Genomic DNA, 22,723 nt, shown 5'->3' with positions numbered 1-22,723 from the left:
AAAATAATGTCAAAATACCGTCAAGCTAGACTACTTCTTACTCCGACTCCTGTAACCCTCATTGTACGAGGAATAAGGGCAGTCGAAGGAAGAGTGCTCTATTTCAAAATAAGTGCTGTGTAAACACTCCCAATTTTGAAATAAGCTATTTTAAAATAAGCTATGCAATTGACATAGCATTACTACTCTCAGGGTGCGTCTATACTGCAGGATTTAACTCGAAATAAGCTACACAAATTGAGCTATTATAAGCCCATTCAAGCCGTGGAGCCAGCCAACAGGGTGTTTTTTAGGTAGGATGGATGCATGCCTTCCTTCCTAACTGCCTGAATTCAGTGACTTATTTCGTAGAGACCCCTGACCAGCCTTTGGCTGGTAACAGCTTTCATTGTTCACCTGGGTTAGATTTGAATGGGTGACATGGAACTGAAATCTAATAGTGACACCCGAGGGTCTCCACTTGCCCTGCAGGCTAATCAAATTAGATTGTATCCTTAACTGTAGGGTTTGCACTGGATTGAGGCTTTATTGCCTTCCTGGCTTTTATAGTACATTATGATTAATACTAAGTGAATGGAAGAAACTCCAGAGAGTTTGCTGTAGTTCCGCCATGAGGGGAAAGTGGTAGGTAGAAAAAAGATACAGGTGCTTAATTGACTTTTCTAGTTCTGGGAGCACATAGGCTTTGGGTGTATTGGGAATGGAGAACGTGGAAATACAAGCAATAGGTGAATGAGCAGGCAAATGAGGGGAAAAGAGTTCATTTGCATACAGTGCCAGTTACTGACCTGCATTGTTGCTTCCTGCAGATGCCCATTCAATTCACAGTGGGAACTGGGCTTTGCTGGATCTATGGGAGTGTCTACTTACTCCATGATTGCCTTCCTGCTTGTGCCTACCTGCCTCTTGACGCAATACCGGCATGGGGTCTGGAGCAACAGTGATTTTGCTTGGATGCGTGGTCAGAAGGAGCAGATCCACAGGGTTGTTGTAGTACACTCTCACCTCCTTTGTGATCCTCCTGAGACCTTCCTCACAGGGATAGTTTGAAGAAAGCTCCATGAGCTGAGTCTTAGGACAGTCTCATTTCCCGGGGGAAAAGACTGTAGTGGTTTGGCTGTTTAAATGTTAATGTTAAACAAGCCAGGATTCGGGCTCTCTAGCCTTGTAGATTATTTCACTTTCCAGGCTCAGCCAGTAGTACTCAGAGGCTCTAGGAACATCCTGCTGGATACAAGTGTGGCAGTGGACTAAGTGGAAATAATACTTGAGATAGGCTTTGTTCAGTTCAGTGAAGTCCTTGATTTTAGTATACTGTAAACTTGCATTGTTCCACACCTAGCTTTGCAGCAAAACTTACCCAAGAGTCCACCCTTGACTACACAGTCAGCAGCAAGGGCTGGAGTTTGACACAATCCAGCAAAGGTAGCTGGATACTACTCCTGCTTGGTACTGCTAGGAAAGATACTGGGGGGGAGAGGGAATCGAACAGCTGTGTGCTACTTCTGTTCCAGAACTAAGCCATCTGCTTCAGTCACACAAATTAGCTGCTAGTTATCACCTAGCACTATTCAGCTTTCAGGCAGTGTGGTGAACATCAAATAAATGTTAGACCTTTACACTTATTTTTAACAAGAGTTCTCAGTTCTTCAATTACACAGTGTTGTAAATGTTTATACAAAACAGTAAGCAATCCCCCTCACTGGAAATGTACATTATGAAACAATTGAGAATGCTCCAGACATTAGATAATTTAAATGGAATTGAACAGTCCATCCATTTTTCTGAAACACATTGCACCTGATTGTCCGAGGTGCTGAGTATCCACTATTGAAATGGAAAGGTGTCCTGCCAAGATTTGTGTGCTTACATAGCATTATATAGCTTCATTGACTTCTATAGGATTTACTCAGTGCACAAAGATTTCAGAAGTAGCTAGATTAGTCTGTTTCAGTAAAAATAACATGGATTCCAATGGTATCTTAAAGACTAAGGCTATGTCTACGCTGCAGGTTTCTTGCGCAAGAACAGCCATTCTTGTGCAAAAACTTGCAGCGCGTCTACACTACAAGCCCGTTCTTGCGCAAGAAAGTTTACTGTAGATTGTCAGAAGAAAGGGCTTTTTGCACCAGAGTTATTCCTCTCCCCACGAGGAATAAGACTTTTTGAGCAAGAGCTCTTGCGCAAAAAGGATAGCGTGGATGGGGAAAGGGGGTTTCTTACACAAGAAACCCCTATGGCTAAAATGGCCATCAGAGCTTTCTTGCGCAAGAGAGTGTCCACACTGCCATCGATGCTCTAGCGCAGAAGCATATCTCTTGCACATGGCAATGTGGACTCGCTCTTGCGCAAGAACTCTTGCGCAAAAAGTTCTTGCTCAAGAAACCTGCAGTGTAGACATAGCCTAATTGTTTTATTATGGCATAAGCTTTTGTGAGTTGCAACTCACTTCATCAGATGTATGAAGTGAAAGAAAAAAGATAGTAGAGATACAGAGATGGAAGTGTTACATCAGAGCTAATCTACTAGGGTATGTCTCCACTACCCCGCTAGTTCGAACTAGCGGGGGTAATGTAGTCATCCGCACTTGCAAATGAAGCCCGGGATTTGAATTTCCCGGGCTTCATTTGCATGAAGCCGGCCGGCGCCATTTTTAAATGCCGGCTAGTGCGGACTCCGTGCCGCGTGTAGCCGCGCGGCACGGAGTCCGCACTAGCCGGCATTTAAAAATGGCGCCGGCCGGCTTCATGCAAATGAAGCCCGGGAAATTCAAATCCCGGGCTTCATTTGCAAGTGCGGATGACTACATTACCCCCGCTAGTTCGAACTAGCGGGGTAGTGGAGACATACCCCTATATAGTTGAGAGAGTTTCATGTGTTTGTCTTTCTGTCCAAGAACTCATCCTAAAAGGTAAGTGCAACGACCACCAAATACATAATATAGCTTCCTCTTCTAACTTAAAGTAAAGTAAGGATTTTACTGTGCCAGGAAAATGGGATGTGCCTAGACTGGGGTTGCGTCACAAAAAAGCCACATAGAAAAGAGACAGTGCGCCGCCCCTCCTCCATCCGGTACTGCCCAAGCCTCCCACCCCTAGGCACTCTTTAGAGAGTTCAGGGTAGCTGAGCTCCCCCCTAATTTGTACAAGAACATTGCTGGCTGTTCTCCTTTGGTAGGGAGCAAGGGGAAAATATAGTTTGCTGCATTCCTCATCCTGGCTGGGGAGTGCAGGGGGCAGATGAACCTGGATCTGCCCCAGCCAGGGCCATGCGCCCCTGGAACTGCAGCACCCATGGAGAGGCGCTTCTCACCTTGCTCCAAGCTGCTGAGGTGAGAGAGGATGGGTAGTCCTCTCTCCCTGCGACAGTGTTTCTCAACCTTTTTTTAATAAGGTACCCCTTAAAATATATATATATATATATATATACACACACACACACAAGTACCCCCAGTACTTATAGTTTTCAGACCCACACAATTTTTTCTACCATTACAACACATTTGTTTAAACAACTTAATCGTAGCTGGGCGGACGATGACATTTTTGGGTGAAAAAACTACAAAAAGAATAAAGCCCTGTAAAACTTTAAACAAAAATTCAGTTTTCTCCAAATTTCAGTTGTTGACGTACCCCCCAGACTTCTCTTGAGTACCCCTAAGAGTACTTGTTCCACTGGTTGAGAAACACTGCTCTGGGACAGACTGCATACTGAACCCCTCAATCTCCTCTGCCCCTCCGCCCCCCAAGCAATGATTCAAATGAAGCATTTACATTTTCATTTTATTTTCCAATGACAATTAATTGAGTTAAGGCCAGGTAAATCTTCTAGTAATGAATACGACTGAACGTTTGAATAATGAATTAGCTCTGATATAACACTCCCATCTCTATATCCCTATTAACTGTTTCTTTTACTAAATGCATCTGATAAATGAGTTGCAGCTCACAAAAGCTTATGCCCATAATAAAATTGTTTGTCTTTAAGGTGCTACCAGATTTCTAGGTTTTTTCCAGTGGACAAAGTTAAGTAGGCATGAAGGCTTTTGCAGGAATAAGACTAAAAGGCCCTGATCCTCAAAAGTATTTAGGTATCTAACTCCCAATGAACACTTTTGAGGATCTGGGACAAAGTATGAGTTCAAAGGAATTGCTCAAAACCACTGAAAATCAACCCAATTATACTTATGAAGTACAAAAGATACTTGATCATAATGGAACAAAACTATTATATCAACAATATCAAAATACAAACACGTCAAAAACATTTCTGGAAAAGAAAAATAGTGCACAGTAATACATTGATCCTTTTCAGATACGTATTCCTATGTGTACATTATTATACAATGATAAAGTTTTGTTCCTTCCCTGTGGGGCATCTAGCACTGGCCACTATCAGAAGTCAGGATATTGGGCTTTATGGATCGTTGGTCTGACACAATATGGCCATTCTCGTGTAAAGTTACTTTTCCCGTTAAATTACAGTATGTTATTTTTAAAATATTTTAAAAATATTAAAAATTTAAAAAACAAATACTATCAAATATATTAACTGTTAGTGTTTCTCAGTTAACAGCATATGCCTTAAAAGAAAATATGTAGGTTCTAAAATTAAAATTAAAACTAAAGAAATAAATAAAACTCCAGAGGACAAAGTTAAGTTTGTGGAGTTGAAATATATAAAATTAGTTACAATTCTTTCAGTGAAAATTGATTTAAAAATGGCATTTACTTTTTTTTCCCCAAAAATAAATGGCCAGTGTTGTAAAATTTTTTCAGGGCATATTTTTTTAAACTTCATTGTGTAGTGTACATAAGAACCATTTTTTGCAATAGTTTTTGGGAAATAGGAAACAATAAAATTTGACTGAAATAGTAGTAAGCAAAGTATGTGCACATGTCTAATAATTTACCAAATTAACATTTTCATTTTGAACAAAAACACTTTCAAAAATTCCTGTTTTTGGTAAAACAGTCCAAAACTTCAAGTAGCTGTAGTATTGAATAGAACATGACTGTAATTCTGATGACGGGGTAGGATTTAAGAAATTTCTTCCTTTTAAATACTTGAAATTTGTAGATGATGCAATAGATAATTTTGTTCCATTAATCTATTCATAATTCTAGTATCTGAACATTAAGTTGTTTTTCAGCAATCTTAATGGTTTTAGATTTTTTTTCTTTTTTTTGCACTTCTGTAAAATGATTCCAGAAATAAATTTGGCTTAGTTTAACTGCAATTTTCATTACACACACTCAAAAGTATTTCTTCTGCATAATCAGAAGAAAATACACTGAGGATTTGCAAATAAATACCTGTTTGAACTGAAAAATCCATAGAGGTTAAGTAGAGTTAAAAGATCTTCTGCAATTCTTTACGAATATCAGGTAAGGTGTGAGACTCTAAGTCATAAATAAGAAATTCAGTTCAGTGCATGGTGGTCATAAACTAGTAGTGTTGCATTACTGTTTTAGCTGAGTGTTCCCTACCCCCTGTAATGCAACATTATGGCTGCATCTAGACTGGCAAGTTTTTCCGCAAAAGCATGTTAAAAGCATTTGCGGAAAATCATGCCAGTCTAGATGCAGCCTACTAGTTTATGGCCACCCATGCACTGAACTTAATTTCTTGTTTAGTATGTAATCCTTATACTTACCCAAGATTTATCCAACTTACTTAAAATGGCATGAGTGTTGTAACCTGGCCCATTGTTATATTGTATAACAGTGTAAATGAGTGAGCAAAAAAACTCCCCTCTTGAATCTTCCTTCTGAGCTTCCCACCACCTCATCTTTGCCTTTGTAAGCAAATGGTCTCTTCTGATGAATACAAGTTTCCCTGAAGATAGGCTTAATTCTTAAGTTTTATGCCATTTCTTTGGCTGTAGTAATGGCACCTTCAAATGCATTGGCTCAGTAAGCTACGATGAAGCAGCTTCTTATTGAAATAGCAGTGGTTGCAATGTCCATCAGCTGAGTTTATAATGCCTTGCTTATTGTGTTTACTTGGAACACAACAGGATATTATGCTAAACAATAATTAAGATCAGAAATGTGAAGGTAGTTGATCTGGTTTTCCAGGCTTTCCACTTTGGCTGTGTCTAGACTGGCCAGTTTTTCTGGAAAATCAGCCACTTTTCTGGAAAAACATGCCAGCTGTCTACACTGGCTGCCTGAATTTCCGCAAAAGCACTGACTTCTTACTGTAAGAAATCAGTGCTTTTTGCAGAAATACTATGCTGCTCCGGTTTGGGCAAAAGTCCTTTTGTGTAAAAGGGCCAGTGTAGACAGCTGAGATTCGTTTTGCGCAAAAAAGCCCCGATCGCGAAAATGGCAATTGGGGCTTTTTTGTGCAAAAGCGCGTCTAGATTGGCCACAGACGCTTTTCCGCAAAAAGTGCTTTTGTGGAAAAGCGTCCGTGCCAATCTAGACGCTTTTAACGGAAAACTTTTCCGTTAAAAGCATTTCCGGAAAATCATGCCAGTCTAGACGTAGCCCTTGTGTTGGATTCTGGCCATAGCTTTACTTTACAGCACCAGTTTCATGTGGGCATTGTAAACCTCAGTCTTGTTGGGCCTTATACTGTCAATGTGGATCTCTCAGTGAGTGTCTCTTAGCAGTAAGATTTGTGGTATTGTCCTTGACCTTGAGGATTTTCCACATCATAGTTTATCCAGAAAACAGGATGTTTCTCTCTTGCAGATTCTGAAGAGAGATACTGAATCTGAAGCAGATGTTGTATCTGACACAACCAGGTTGAAGGATTGGCAGGCACAAAGCATGAAGACAGCTTTTGAATTAGGCGAAAGGATTCTTGCCTGGACACTGCTGTTTCTTCCCTTCATGTTCACGCTGTTGTAGCCTTGGCCACAGCCTGAAGCTTTATTTTATTCTCATTCAGAGCATTCACAAACAATTGGGTTAGGGCTAGGCCTTTTCCAGGAGAGTCCTCCACGGACTGGAAACAGATTTAAGTGGTCGGTTACTTGGATACAGCCATCCTCCTCATCAACAAATTTTACTGTAAATGACTTTTCACTGTGACTAGTGTTGGGAGTGCAGTCCATTATTGTGGCATAGTACTGCACTTTGCCAAGCCACATCAATATGTTCTCAAGCACCTTCCTTGGTGAACCAATTAGTTTTGAATTTGTAGCTTTGCTGGAAGCTGGTGCTGGCAGCAAGCAGGGCCAGGTTCAGTATCTGCGGATTCCTTTTCAACAATACAACACTGAACTGGTATGAGCACCCTCCCAGTAATCTATGAAAATTACACACCACCAAAGGGAGTAAGGCACCTGGCTTGCTCTGTCATCTGGGCATTTGCTTTGGCTGGATGCTTTGCCAGCCATTCATGGGTGGCTGATATGCTAGGTGGGGGAAGGCATTGTTTTCCCAACTGCCAGCCTGGGCCCATTCACACTCTGCTTCCGGAACGCCTGCTGTAGGTGTACTGGCGGTGGGGTACTGCTGCTTCCAGCACTCACCCTCCCTGTGCTCCGGGCTGGGGAGGCCGGAGCTGCGCACCCTCCTCATGCTCAAGGGGGCTGTGGCCATGTGGCCTTCTCCCTCCCTATGCTCTGGGGCTGGCAAGGCTGGAGACACATACCGCCTGGAGTAGGGGAGAGTGGCTTGGCTCCTGTGGGGTCTGGGCAGAAGGGGCCAGGTTGTGGGTGCAGCTGAGGCGGGTTGCCTCCTTCAGCCCTATCTTCACCTACCACCCATGCAGTCACTTTTCCTTGCTCCCTGGCCACCCTGCCAGTTGCTGTTCCTTGTCAGCTCCTGTGTGTGTAACCCACACACCTAGGTGCACTTCACTGTCCCATGTAGTGACACTTAGACTGCTTTTGGCCCTGGTGGCCATTCCATCCATAGCAATCACAGCTTACATGCGAGAGAGCATCCATTCAGTCTGGATGCTATCTTTTGAAAAAGCAGATCGCTTTTTCGATGCATTTTTGCAGTGTGGATGCTCTCTTTCGGAAGAAGTTTTTTTGGAATATCTCTTCCGAAAAAAGCTTGTTCCGAAAGAAGCCTGCAGTCTAGACCTCAAATTTTTTTCCGAAAAAGTGGATGTGCTCTTTCGCCATCCCTGTAAACCTTGTTCTACGAGGCATAAGGAATGTGTTGAAAAAGCTGGTTTTTCCAAAATTTGGCACCATGTAGACGCACCAAATTTCAACAGAAAAGCAGAAAAAGCAATCTGACTTACTTTTGTCATCTAGACATAGCGTTGATGATTACCTGTTCTGTTCATTCTCTCTGCATTGACTTCTATCAGAGACAGACCTTTGGTGACCCAGGATGGCTGTTCTTATGTAAAGCTGCTAATTTCTTAGTAACAGGACTTACATTAATTTACACTTTGCTGCTCAATTTTGCTCTGCACTGGGGGAATCATTATTGCCTAAACTTAAAACCTGGTCCGTTTCAGGTATTTTCCCGTCAAATTTGTCCCTCGCTTCAAAATTGCAACTGAGTTTTTTGCTTCCTATACTCAACTTCTGAAGGGTTTTTCAGGAGCATCTTTTATTTTCTACAGAGAAAAAACAAGACAGCATTATGGAGAACAAAAGTTTGTGTTCCTCAATCTTAGAAAATCATCAAACATGGTGTGCTAAGCATTGCAAAAGAAACCACACTATTTTTTTTGTAATGTTGAATAGAGGGGTGTTCAGTAGATATCTGTGGTGTTTCACTAAATAGTCCTTTATTAGTCACCACCTACACTCTTCGGTTATGTCTACACTCGTGGCTTCTTGCGCAAGTATGCCCGTTCTTGGGGAAAGAATCCGCAGAGCATCCACACTGCCCGACCCTCTTGCACAAGCCTGTAGAGGGGCAGAGAGCTGAGGGGTGATCCTCCCCATTGGGCGCAAGTGTGGGAGGGAAGGGGGCTGAGAAGAGGCGCTGGGTCCTATCCCTCCCCTAATTGGGAGACTATGGATTATCCCCCTCTTGTTCCACAGAGGAGAGGGACTGATCCAGGGGAGGCTCTGGATCCCAACTCCCTTCTCAGCAAGGGGTCAGAGATGGGGACCCCCCTGATTCCTGTCCCCAGGGAGGCCTGGTTGGGTCCAGAAGGAAGGGCTCTGGCTGTTCCCTCTCGCCACGCACAGGAGGAGGAGCAGCTCGCCAGGCGGGGGCCGCCAGGGGGCGCTGCAGGGGCCGGCGGCAGCGCCGCTCCGTGGGCGGCTCGGCGGCAGCCCGCGCCCGGCCGCCGGAAGTGACGCCGTGAGCAGACTCTGAGCGGACTCCGGTGACATTTTCTCTCAGCGGCGCTCAGGGCGGGGAGCGGGGCAGGCGGCGGCGACCCGGCCTCGGCCCCCCCCATGTCCGAGCTGCTCCCCCGCGAGGGGGAGGCGAGGAGGAGCCGTGGCGGCAGCGCTGGTGAGTGACCCGCCTTCAGCCGCCGGGGGCTCGGGCCGCCTCCCAGAACCGGGCCGCCCCCGGCCGGCGCCCCGCGGGGGGTGCGGGCTCCGCTTCGCCTCAACGGGCCCGTACGCCCGCCCCCGGGGCTCGGACACAGGCCGCCTCTCCCCCCGTTGGGCCGGCGGGGAAGCCCGTGAGCTGAGGCAGGGCCCGAGCCCCTGCGCGCTGCACCGGGCTGGGCCCCCGAGGGAGCCCGGGGGGAGAGTCGGGGGAGGGGAGGGCCGTAGAGCGCGCGGGGCCTTGCCAAGGGTCCCTCGGGCCGAGGCGCAGGTGGCTTCGGCAGGGTGCGATTTGGGGCTCGCCCTGGCTCGTCCGTGCAGGGTGAGCGCCGGGCCCCCGGGGGAGGTCACATCGCACCCTGGAGCTCCGGGAACTGCAATTCCGCGCTCCAGGGCAACGACTCCTACAGAAGCTTGGGGGGCAGTTTTTCAGGAGCCCTTCGATGTCTCTCCCCTCCCCCTCCCCGGACTTCCTGTTCATTTCACGGCTTGGCAGGAAGTGTAGGACTGCAGCATTTCGCTTCTGATTTCACGGGAAGCCCAGCTGAGACCTTGAGTCTACCTAGATGTGATCCGGTCAGGGCTGTGGAAGGCAGTTTAAAGTGGGGGCCAATATAATTTGTTTCTCTACCTGACTCTTCTTTTCCTCTCTGAGGTACCCCGTCTGCCAGCCCATCCCTTCCAAATTTGAATGAGTGATGCTGTTGTCTGGCATGTGAGTTTATGGCACTTCTGTTTGTCTCACCTACTCTTCCATCAAAACATTGGAGTGGTTGGGCTAGATTTGAGTGGTGGCAGTATGACTCTGGTGGAAACCTGAGTGCTATGTGCCAGGTGGGAATGCCATTCACTCCGATTGGTTCAGCTGCCTGGCTGTCATGACAGATGACTGTTCTGAGCAGTGTTGTAACTTGGAGTGTGTGGTCACACTACTACTAAGGTTTGGCCCTGTCAAAAAGTGGTGCTCTCCCCTGCCTACCCTCATGGCTCCTGCTCTGCTGACTATCATTCTAGTTATAAACTTTAATGCTCATTCTTTCTGCCTTTAGGGAGTCTTTCTTACCATGTTTTTTAAAATCAGTTATTACTGAGGACAGAGAGAATACAGAGGGGTAACTGAAATAATGGTTTCTGGTGCTCAGGTTCATTAGCTTTGTGCCAGTGGGCACTTCTGTAATGTTTTATGTTTGTTCATGTCCTAACAGAAAAGCAAAACTCTTAAGTTTACTGTTTGTCATGTTAGGCCCATAATCTGTTGTAACTTGATTACTGTAGCTCACTGGTTCTCTTGCTATGGGTTGAAACTCCATTTTAACAGGGTCACCAAAGTTGGCATTTGACTTACTGTGGCCCAAGCCTGAAGCCAAAGCCTGAGCCCTAGGTGGCAGGGCTTAGATTCTAGGCCTGGGACAGAAAACCTTGGGCTTTGTGGCAGGCCTTGGGTGGGCTCAGGTTTCACTTCTGCCCCCCTTCTGCCCTCCTGTCATCTTGTCAGAAGGAGGTTTGGGTACAATGAAGTCTGAGAACCTCTGCAAGTGTATAGCTCATCAAATCAATTTTGACAATGCTGGGAAGCAAACTTTTGATTACTTAAATAGTTCTAGAAAGAAATTTACATAATCTGAAATAAAAATGTGATTTGTTTGAAACAAATGCACACCTAATTTATGTAATAAGTAATACATCTGTTTAAATTTATGCAATAGTTCCAGTTCAAGAGTTTGTAACATCCTTATTTAGGCAAATCTCCCATTTATTTTAATAGGAATTTCTAAAGAAAGGTGGTAGGACTTGTCTCCAAACCTTTAGATATATGGACTTTCTAAAAATACTGTAAAATAAAATTTCACTCTCCTACTTGTTTTAAGAGAGACTCTAAGGCCATGTGTACACTACCAGTTATGCCAACAAAACATATATTGCTCAGTGGTGTGAAAAACCCCACTGCAAGTGACATGTTATGCCGGCATAAGTGGCAGTACATATTTTTTGTGCTAACATAGTTCCTGCTGTTTGGTGGGGGTGGTTTAATTATGTGGACAGGAGAATGCTCTCCCCTTGGCATTGAGTGGTTATATCACAGATCTGACTGCGGTGCAGATTTGTCAATACAACTCTGCCACAGTAAGCTCTCTAGTTCAATCAGCCTAAGTTGTTGAATGTATCTTAGATCACATTTTCTAATGTTTGAACTTTACTTTTCTGGTCCTACTCGTTGATTTAAATTCTGGCATTATTGGACAGACTTGTTCAAATTTGTTTTCACTCCTATTTAAAATACCAAAGATTCTATTCTTAAATCTATTCTGATCCTTGTAATTTAAATTCACTTTTACAGTGTTTTTAATATTGAAAGAAATGGGCCAAATTGTTTGCGCTTTGAGAAGTTTACATAGTTGCCTTTGCAGTCTTTTGGGAAAGTCATAGTTCAAAGTTTCAAACTTTTCATGATAGCTAGTGTTAATATGTAAGTAACACAAAGTATCTAACTTTGTTTAAAAAACTGTTAGAACTCTTGTTTAGAAATTAGAGATGTAAGCGATTAGTCAACTACCCGATAAGCATATGCTTATTGGGTACTCAAGTAGTGACTTGACTATTTTCTCTCCGCCCCCCTACCCACTCACTGCCTCTATCAGAGAAAGGGAGCAAGTGAGGAGGGATCAGGAGCTGTTGCTGGAGGGAGTCATCTTATAAGCTGGATTCCCCCAGCACCTTCTCCACGTGGGGCTGAGGATGCAGAGGCGCAGTGAGGAAATGGTGCGAGCGAAAACTGAAGCAGCCCCCTCTCATGCCAGTCCTGACTGCTGTGCTTTTGCCTTGTACATTTCAAAGGAACCCTGCTCACCTGGGGGAATGCTTTGGTGCCAGCTTGTGCGGGTTCCCCCATGCCTTTCCCTTTGAAATATACAAGAGCTGTGGGCAAGCCTCGGGCTTTCACGGCCCATGGCTTTTGTACATTTTAAAGGAAGAGACGCAGTGGGATAGTGAGTGCCCCCCTTATCAACTAATTGAAATTTAATATCCCTATTAAAAAAGCTATAGTATCATATGTAGATACAGTTCTGTTTTATTGGAAACAGTGAATCTTGGCTATTCACGTCAACCAAGCATAAGTCTTTGCTGAAATACCTTTCAATGTTTCTTTAAAAATATCAGATTTCTATTAATCTTCTGAAAACAGTTTTTATTTAGCTTTGTGTTCTGCGGTACTTGCATCTCAAATAATAAACTTAAAAAGCAACAAATAGTCTGGTAACACTTTAAAGATTAACAAAGCATGTAGATGGTAGGTATCATGAGCTTTTATCGGCACAGCCCACTTCTTCAGATGACCGGTCATCTGAAGAAGTGGGCTATGCCGACAAAAGCTCATGATACCTACCATCTACATGTTTAGTTAGTCTGTACAGGATAAACTTAAAAAAACAACAAATAGTCTGGTAACACTTTAAAGACTAACTCAGCTACCCTTCCAAATAATGTTATACTATTTAGGCTGATTATATAGAAGTGAAATTGCTAGTCTATTTTCCTTGTCCAAGCTAGTAAAATTCAAAATATAAACCATATAAAAGGTAAAGAGTGAACAAGACTACTTCGGTTTAGTTTTTCCCTGAGGCTTTAGTAAGGACTTTAAAATCTGATAGGTTTTGCAAAGACAAAGATTTTAATAAACTAACATTTGACCTCAGCACTTGACAGCAACCCCTTAACTATTTTAGATAAAAGTAGTAAGGTGGAAATTCCTTCAGAACACTGGTTCTCTACCTATTTAACACTGTTATGTGACTTACAAGATGGAATGTGAGCCATATTCAATACTATTTGAATGGCTCTGAGGATGTTACATGGGCCCGCAGCTATGTGCTGATTGGACTGATTTCCTTACCGTTAGATGTAATTGTTTTTATAGTTCTAAGAGCAGTATCTGGAAAAATGCAATTTTCTCCCCTTTTCCAGGGCAACTGTTCTCTGAGATCTCCTTATTACAAATCTAGAGTTCATTTTACGAGCTTGAAATAAAGTTTTGTGTGGCTCAGGATTTTCACTTGATTTGGATTCAATTAACAAACTACCTTTTTCCCCCTACATGGAGTTTAGATCCATGTAGAAGTAAATTAGTATCATTCAATCAGTAAGATGAAATGTGTTGCTCAACATTGCAGCTATTCCTAACACTATGTGCTTGATCAACCTGTGAGTGCAGGGTTCTTGAACAGTTTAATCTGCATGGTTAATGATTTGGAAGAGTCAGGTGTTCACAAAAGAAACTGATCCAAGAAAGGTTTTATTACTTGGAGACTTGAATGGCTGGTTAACTATGAGACTATAATGCCAGTGTTTTGTTAAGCAAATAATAATGGGGTTAAGGGCAGAAAAGACTGGAAAACAATTGCTGAATAGAAGTAGCAGCATATGAGCAGAAGGATTAAGGTAACAATTCAGATTAATTTTGTACATACATGCACACTTGCATTTTTAAAATTAAAAGCGCCAGCTATCCCTATCTGCTCTTCCAACTAATCATTAGTTGGCTGACTTCTTACAGACCTCACATCAGAGGTGTGTCTTGAGGAGGGTTTTGCCCAGGCCTCCACAAAAATAGTCATTGTAAAAACTGCAGCAAAAAGACTGCATGCTCTGAAGGACTTAATTTGTAAGATAAGAAATGGTACCCTCCTCCCCCCAAAAAAGATACGCAACAGTGAGGCAACTAAGAATAGCATGATAGTCAGGGATCACAGCACAAGCCATATAAATCCTCCTGGATTGTTAAAGAAGGCCTGGAGACACCTGTGGGAAGCTGACAGTCTGGTAGATAAGGCTACCATCAACAATGTAGAGGAGGTGGGAGACATTGAAGTCTGGGTGAACAAAGAATAGAGAATGAATTGTGAATGGTCTTGGTCAAAGCAGCAAGTAACATACCTGCTGTCCACTTTGTTGCTCGGATCACATTTCTTCTGTTAGGTACCCCTGAAGACTAAGATTTATTTGGGTTTTAGCTTTCATGGGCAAAGACCCACTTTGTCTGATTCATGGAATGGAAATTACAAAGGTAGGCATAAATATATACTGTGGTGTCCAACCAGTTCTGAAGCAGTAGCAGCCACGTTCAGCCCAGCCAAGCCCCACTCAACTGGCCAAATAGCCACATGTTGTCTAGTGTGTTGGACACCATGGTGTCAAGGACCAGTGACCCACTCCCGGCAGTTGATGAGGAAGTGTGAATACCAAGAGAGGGAAAATTGCTTTTGTAGTAGGGATGTTAGATACTGGGTTTTTAGTAATTGGGTGTAGCCACAACAATATTTAGCTGTTACACAGTTACTAAAATGCTCCCCAGGAGTGGGGCTGGCAGCCAATGCGCTCCTGGTCCCACGCCTGAGTAACCCCCTGCCACCCTGCCTCTGTATCAGAGGCAGCAACCTCTGTCCGTATGGGCCCTGAGCTCCCAACAAACAGAGGTTGCTCTGGCATACCACTTTTAAGCTGGCTCTGTGGGAGGCAGTGGAGGTGGGAACAGGTGGCTCCACGGGAACCAGCACACATGGGGAGCTGGCTTTTAGGGTACCAGCTCCTGTTGTTTTGCTGCTTTTGGGCACGTCTAAACTACATTCCTCTTTCAAAAGAGGAATGTAAATGAAGCAAATCGAAAGTGCAAATGAAGCGTGGATTTAAGTATCCCTTGCTTCATTTGCATATTCATTTCTGAGCGCTTTTTTGAAAAGTTTTTTCAAAAGTGAAAGCACAGTCTAGATGGGGTTCTTTTGGGGGAAAACCCCCCACCTTTTTTCAAAAGAACCTATACACTTTTTTCAGGAGTACGGTTTCTTTTGAAAAAGGTTTTTTTTTTTCTGAAAGAACCCCGTCTAGACTGTGCTTTCATTTTCGAAAAACCCTTTTTCAAAAACGTGCTGACATGTGAATATGCAATGAAGCGTGGGCTATTTAAATCCACGCTTCCTTTGCACTTTCGATTTGCTTCATTTACATTCGTCTTTCGAAAGAGGGAATGTAGTCTAGACATAGCCTAGAGAGGCAGCGAAGGGAGGGCTGCATGTAGTCATTTGGATTAACTGATAAGCCCAGGTTTAGTGGTTAATTGTTTAAACATCTGTATGCTAACATCCCTATTTTGTAGTGATCCACCATCCCACATCCACCTTGACTGATGTGGCTCAATACTATACAGGAAAGGATGGATGCAGTACAGTAAGAGCAGTGGCATGGACTAGAAAGAAAAAGGGAAGACATTCATTATGCACACAGCTTCCTATATTCCCCCACCCTCTCCCACACACTTTTGCCACAGTAAAACTGTAATGGCTTCTGGATTTGAGAGAGGTCCTATCTGGGAATGGAAAGGAAAACGAGTTCAGTGTAAGCAGTGCAAGAAATTGATGCAGGGCTCAGTTGCAAGAATGAAACATCATGAGAGACCAAGTTGTAGAGGTTTTAAGGACACAGTACATTTAGCCTTCTGACATCTGTTAAAATTAATAAAGTTTAAAAGTAAAAAAAAAAGTTTGTCAGCCGGCAATTTAGCAGACTACTGCAATTGCAAATGTGAAACATTTATGTAACATTTAAGATTTGGTTTAATAACATATAAGTGCTATTGTTTCTGTGTGTGATTTAATTCTTGCCATTCCTAATGTACTGCAGCTTGACATAAGGTAATGAGTATTATGGACTATTTCCTAAATTTTTTATAAAATCAAGTTATCTAAAAAAATTACACAAAGTATACCTTCTTAGATGTTGTAAAATGTTGTAGTGAGTTGTAAATTAACGTGGTTTAGGGATCAGATTTGCAGCATTGTTTAAGAAAGATGTGAAGAAGTATCAGTGGAAAACTTGATTTAAATAAATGTTTTTTGGTGGTGTTTTAAATCGTGATTTAAATCAATCCATCCTGCTCCACGCATCTGACAAAGTTTGTCTTTGCCCACAAAAGCTTCTGCCTAAATAAATTTGTTAGCCTTTAAGGTGCCACAAGATCTCATTTTTGCAGTTACAGACTAACATGGCTATCCCTCTGCTACAGTCTTCTCTTTGAATCCCTTCACTGTCTTCTCACTTGCATCAAGTTCAAGCTTCATAGAATCATAGAACTGGAAGAGACCTCAGAAGGTCATCAAGTCCAGCCCCCTGCTCTAGGCAGGACCAATTCCAACTAAATCAACCCGGCAAAGGCTTTGTCAAGCCGAGACTTAAACACCTCTAGGGATGGAGACTCCACTACTTCCTTAGGTAACCCATTCCAGTGCTTCACCACCCTCCTAGTGAAATAGTTTTTCCTAATATCGAACCTGGACCTCTCCCACCACAACTTGAGACTATTGCTCCTTGTTCTGCCATCTGTCATTACTGAGAACAGCCTCTCTTCATCCTCTTTGGAACCTCCCTTCAGGAAGTTGAAGGCTGCTATCAAATCCCCCCTCACTCTTCGCTTCTGCAGACTAAACAGACCCAAGTCCGTCAGCCTCTCCTCATAAGTCATATGCTTCATCCCCCTAATCATTTTGGTTGCCCTCCGCTGGACCCTCTCCAGTGCGTCCACATCCTTTTTGTAGTGGGGGGCGCAGAACTGGACACAATACTCCAGATGTGGCCTCACCAAAGCCGAATAAAGGGGAATAATGACATCTCTGGATCTGCTGGCAATGCTCCTCTTAATGCAACCTAATATGCCATTAACCTTCTTGGCTACAAAGGCACACTGTTGACTCATATCCAGCTTCTCATCCACTGTAACCCCCAGATCCCTTTCTGCAGAACTACTACTTAACTGGTTGGTCCCCAGCGTGTAATTATGCTTGGGATTCTTCCGTCCCTGCACTTGTCCTTGTTGAACCTCATCAGATTTCTTGTGGCCCAATCCTCCAATTTGTCTGTGTCATTCTGGACCCTTTCTCTGCCCTTAAGCGTATCTACCTTTTCCCCACAGCTTAGTGTCATAGTGTCAAAGCTTCCTCTTTGTTTTTTAGACCCTTGATGGCTTTGTGTTCTTATTTGCCCATCTCCTTTTGCGTCTTATGATCACTCCCATATCTTCTGCTGCACCAGCTATGCAATTTTCATCACACAAGAATCTGTGTCCCTTGGATCCTGGAGTCTCTACATATCTCACAGTATAGAGTAGAGGCTGCAAATTGTATTTGTATTTTTAAAAAAAGGGGGAGGAGGTTAGAACTCTGTTGGCTGTGTTTATTCTTCCTCCCTGGCTAAACTGCTATGAGTTTCTTTAAAATCTACAATAATTTTTCAAAACACTACTTTTATCTCTGAACACTTTATTACCTACTGTCGCAGGCAAATAACCTCTAATATTCCAAAAACTGAAAGGTCATAGGAAAAGTTTCTGTATTTTTATATACTCTTTATTTGACAGCTCTGGGTTTGCAGTGTAATCATATAAAAATGTGACCTAAAACTGTAGATGCTGACAGAGTGATGAGCAAGTGTAGTAAATCTTTCACCTCAGTTATTAAAACTGACTAGATCTCAAGTTCAAAAGTTTGAGGGGTAGCTGTGTTAGTCTGTAACTGGAAAAACTTAAACAACAAATAGTCTTGCAGCACCTTAGAGGGTAACAAAAAATGTAGATGATATCATGAGCTTTTGTGGGCACAACCCACTTCTTCAGATGAATGGGGTTTAAGGGATCCTGTTTTCAAATAAATAGCACAGAGGGGATGGAGGGGAAGAGGAAGAAAAAGAAAAGGGATTTTTTTCTGTTTATTTCTAGATTTCAAGTTAATGGTGTTCATATCGCAAAACATGTATCCGCATTCAATACAGAGAGCCTTAAATTTTGTATTTAAATGGTAGCTTTACCTAAAGCCCTGAGAGTTGCCAAGTTACTACAGCATTGGTGTCTGCTTCAGTGAAATGTTATCACACTTTGCTTATTTACAGTGGTGATAATTTCTATTATGGACTGATTAACCAGGCTGTTAAATTCTACCTAATATATGTATGTTATTTATATCCCAATCCTAAAAACAAGTCAGTAAAATTAGCATTTTCTTTCTTTGGCTCATTGTACTGGTGTAATTGAGATAACTATAAGGGTTTGTATAACAATCCATAATGGAAAATACTTGGTGTGTAGCATTAGATAAATACCAGAAAGGTAACATCTACATCATAGAGAATTATTATCACTGTGTTAGATGAGAAACTGAGCTAGAGAGCTTGCAATGGAAGTGGCATGGATGAAGTCTAGGCAACTGGGATAGCCAGGATTAAAACTAAATAGTTCTCTGCTCCCAGTCCTGTGTGTGTGTGTGTGTGTGTGTGTGTGTGTGTGTGTGTGTGTGTGTGTGTGTGTGTGTGTGTGTGTGTGTGTGTGTGTGTGTGTGTGTGTGTGTGTGTGTGTGTGTGTGTGGGTGTGTTTTACGATTAGAATATGTTCCCCATTTCATACATGTCAGTAATATATTGTTCATTGCTAGTTGAAGAGGCCAACACAATCGTATTATTGTTACTGTATCTCCCTAGATCTTCGTAATTTACTCATTCAAGATTAAAATCTAGGCACAACATCTGAGTTAGTGAGGTGTTACTCTTACTCAGTTAGAGGGATTGCCCCAGGCACAGGAATGTTAAGTAATATTACTTAACCACCGAGGTCATGTGGTGGGTTGAGTTCAGGTCCAGGGTGATCAAGCATAGTCAGTTTCCTTTGAGTTTAACTCTGTAGCTGTCTTTCAAACAGAAGATGCATAATTCACTTAACACAAGGATTTACTTTTACAGATATATTATACCTCTCTTGATGCTCAGTCTTTGTGGTGAGAGCTTAAACCTTAAAAGTAGTCTGATATAATCATCATAACTTAATCACATATAACAGGTGTTTGCTTAAGGCTAGAGGTATGTAATATAAGTATGTATATTTAAGACACTTTCAAATTTACATTTGCACCAGTTTAATTTCAAGAGGCTACTGAAATTATAGCTTTGGATATTTTATGGTGAAATGCTCTTTTTCTAGTAGTATCCTAGAAGACATTGCTTCTCCATACCTTTTTAAACTTTCCAGAGAAGTGGACATACATAGCCTGTCCACATATGGGGAATTCAACTCTTATCCCAACCTGCTCCTGTAATGTTTATCAAATGGTCTCAGTGTTTTAGTAATTGATAAAACTGTACAAGACTTCCTTTCACAGAAGCTGGCAATACTGTTCTTATTTTGGGTAAACTGAGGTGAAGCAGTCAAGTGACTTGCCCAGGCTTACAAAATGAGTGTAAAAGCTGGGAATATACCCAGGGAAGACTCAATCTGCCCTAAATGTTAGGTGACAATTGCTGTTGTACTTTTTTTCTAAGTTAGGTAATTGTCAGTTTTATTAAAGCAATAATTCCAATATTTAATGTTATAAAATTAGTTTGTCATAATGATGGTATCCATCTCTGGTAATATTGGGGAATCAGGCTGACATTTCTTAGCAGGAAAACAGTTTAAGACTCTTAGACGTTTCAGTTTTATCTTGGTTTTATAATCAGTTGTCAGCTTCCAGTTATCCCACTTCACTCTGCCAGTTCTGTTTTTTCTGAGAATGCTTTCCAAAAGAATTCAGAGATGATTATGCAGCAAGAACTGGCAGAGGCTATTAGGGGAAGAGGTGGTGAGTACAGAAGGGGGCTTGAAGACTGACTGCTGATTTCATATGCTTGTTACTGTGGCTTAAGTTAAAATATTTTACCTGAGGTCACTTTAATATAATGGCTTCTATGAACTGTGTGGAATCAAATCACCAATCTTCTCCCACAGAAAAAAATACAGGGCCTTAAAGCAGTTCATTTCAAACTTTCTACTTTATGCAGAGCTTCTCTTCTTCCTCTTAAGATGGCCACTGATAAGCACTGTTAACATTGGACATTGTTACAGGTTCAGTACAAACTGTATACAAGTTGACTTTCGGTACAAGGCATTTTGGATAAACTTGTAGTCTAAACAGATGTTATCTGTACAATATATGTCATTAATGTTAATGGACTTGGATCTAACAGGTTGCTTCCATTTTCACTTGTAGTCAGTCAGGTACCTTTGACAAGATGAGGCAGTCAACATAGTAGTTTCAAAGAGAACTTTTCTTTGTCTTCAGTAAAGCAGAAACTGGTCTTTTGAAACACATGCTGAGATTGACTTTAGCATTTGATAAATGAAAAGTATTCAATATCAAAATTAAAATATTTGTTTGGAGAGTGAGGTCAGAGACATAGGCTAGGCAAGTATGGTGATATTGACAGTACCTGTAGTGAGCTCAGTCTTCGGGTTGTTAAGGTAGCATCTTCCACCTTGCACTAGGGATGTAAGGGACTAGTAGACCCCCACTGCCTTTATTAGAGGAAGGCAGCAAGGGAGGGGAGCAGGAGTTGGTGCTGGGGGGAGCCAGCTTAAAAGCCAGTTCCCCCCAGCACAGTTTCTGTGGGATGAGGCAGGGACTCATCGGGGAACTGGCAGTGCTTCCGCCTTTGAAATGCAGCGAGAGGGGGGCTCTTGCTACATTTAAAAAGGTGGAGGAGCCCTTATCGACTAATCAAATAGTGGATGCAAATTTCATTGAATATTCAATTAGTTGATAAATGTAAATTTAGCATCCCTACCTTGTACTAGTTCACTTAATTTAAGACAAGTAGAGGAAGTATTGTAGTTTGTTCTCTTCTGCAGTTTTACAAACTTGGAGCTAATGATAAAAGCACAGTGTAGCAATGCATGTTCATTTCACCAAATGAGGCTGCATCAGTGTTTTCATCATACAGTCTTCCACAATATTCTTGCTAGCAAGGTAAAATCATATGGCTTGGATGAATGAACTATAAGGTGGATAGAAATGTGTCTATCGTCGGGCTTAGCGCTCGATAGCTTGATGTCTAGTTGGCAGCCAGTATCAAATGGAGTACCCCCGGAGTAGGTCCTGGAGCTAGTTTTGTTCAACATCTTCATTAATGATCTGAGCTGGTTTGCACCCTCAAGTTTGTGGATGTCACTAAGTTGTAGGGAAAAGTTGATACACTGGAGGGTAGAGATTATGCAAAACAGGTCATGTAATGTCATTGTAAAAGTTGTACTCCATTAAATTTGTGTATCTTATTTTTGAACATCTGTCATTCTTGTATGTGAAGTTAAAAATATGAAGTGTGAATCTGGTTTCAATTTTAAGTGTGCTAATGAGGGCCGTTAGTGATCCTTTAGGAACTCAGTGGCTCGGTAATCAAGTCAGTGACCTGTGAATGGTTTTGTTTTTCCTGTAAGTCCAAGCTGTGGTATTGGAATCCATCTTTAATCTAGTATTTTTCCATGAGAATGGAAAGACAGAACAAAGGGTTCCCCCCCCCCCCTTGGGGAAAGTTTATTTAAGGGATGGAAAGCAAACAGTCTTTTGTCTTCAGCTGGTTTTGGAAATTGCCTCCCCAACCTAAGAGGATACACATGAAGATACCTGGAAACAAAGAAGTATAGTGAAAGGGTGAAGGCAAAGCTGCTGGGCCCAGATGAGAAAAAGATCAGTTCTGACCTGGGATAAGAGTAAGGGTGAGAAATACTGCTTGTAACAGCTATTTTAGTGTACTAAGCTTAGCTAGTGTGTTTTGTTTATTTTAACTTAACTTTGATCAATTTTTATTTGAAATCACTTAAATCCTGCTTTTTATGTTTAATAAAAACACTTTTGTTTAGTATCAAGCCCCGTGTAAATAATTGTTACCAGGAATGGGGGAAGGGAGGCAGACAACCACTGTGTATGTCTCTTTGATAAAGAGGGCTTCCTCTGTGTAAAACTTTTATACAGAGTAACATAGACTTATTTGGGATTTTGGTCCTTTTTGAGAGCTGGTTTCTGTCATCAGCCCTATAGCTGAGCCCTCCCCAAACTAAAGCAGGCTCAGTGTCATTGTTCTACTGTGGGCAGTGACTACCTCAACTCTGTGCCATGGCTCAGAGAAGATGAGAGCTTCTAGCCCAGCAGGACAGAGTTGTGGGGCATCCCAGAGGGAAGGAAAGTGGGTTCAATGGCTTGATCAGCATACCAGCTGACAATCCCAAAGGGACCTCTGTGATTGAACCTGTAATTGTTGAACAGACTACTTGGAAGAACATAAACTTGAGGCTAGCGGCCTATGCTTGAAAGGTTATAGTAGCCCAGCAGCAGTGCTTCAATATAGGAACTCACTGCAGAACAGGAGGAGTTTGTCCATCAGTGTAGCTAATCTACCTTCCCAAGAGGTTGGTGAAATAATTCTTGTTTTGACCTCATGCTGCATACATAGGTG

The 22,723-nt window shown here is 42.4% G+C and overlaps 1 protein-coding gene across 3 annotated transcripts in view; it reads left to right on the top strand.

The window, feature by feature from the left end:
- The first annotated feature begins 9,230 nt into the window (after positions 1-9,230).
- ARK2N (arkadia (RNF111) N-terminal like PKA signaling regulator 2N) overlaps positions 9,231-22,723 on the top strand; it is a 64,905-nt gene continuing 51,412 nt past the window's right edge. For 2 of the 3 annotated variants that reach the window (XM_075932729.1, XM_075932730.1), the window contains exon 1: positions 9,231-9,389. The gene's annotated coding sequence lies outside the window, so the exon portion shown is untranslated. Of the gene's footprint in view, positions 9,390-10,092; positions 10,146-22,723 lie in introns of those variants that run through there. The other variant, XM_006136769.4, reaches the window with a different exon arrangement.

The sequence above is a fragment of the Pelodiscus sinensis genome, chromosome 6, assembly GCF_049634645.1.
Source record: "Pelodiscus sinensis isolate JC-2024 chromosome 6, ASM4963464v1, whole genome shotgun sequence".
Taxonomy (NCBI): Eukaryota; Metazoa; Chordata; order Testudines; family Trionychidae; genus Pelodiscus; species Pelodiscus sinensis.
The sequence above is the reverse complement of the archived record's forward strand: the minus strand, read 5'-3'. Positions and strand labels throughout refer to the sequence as shown.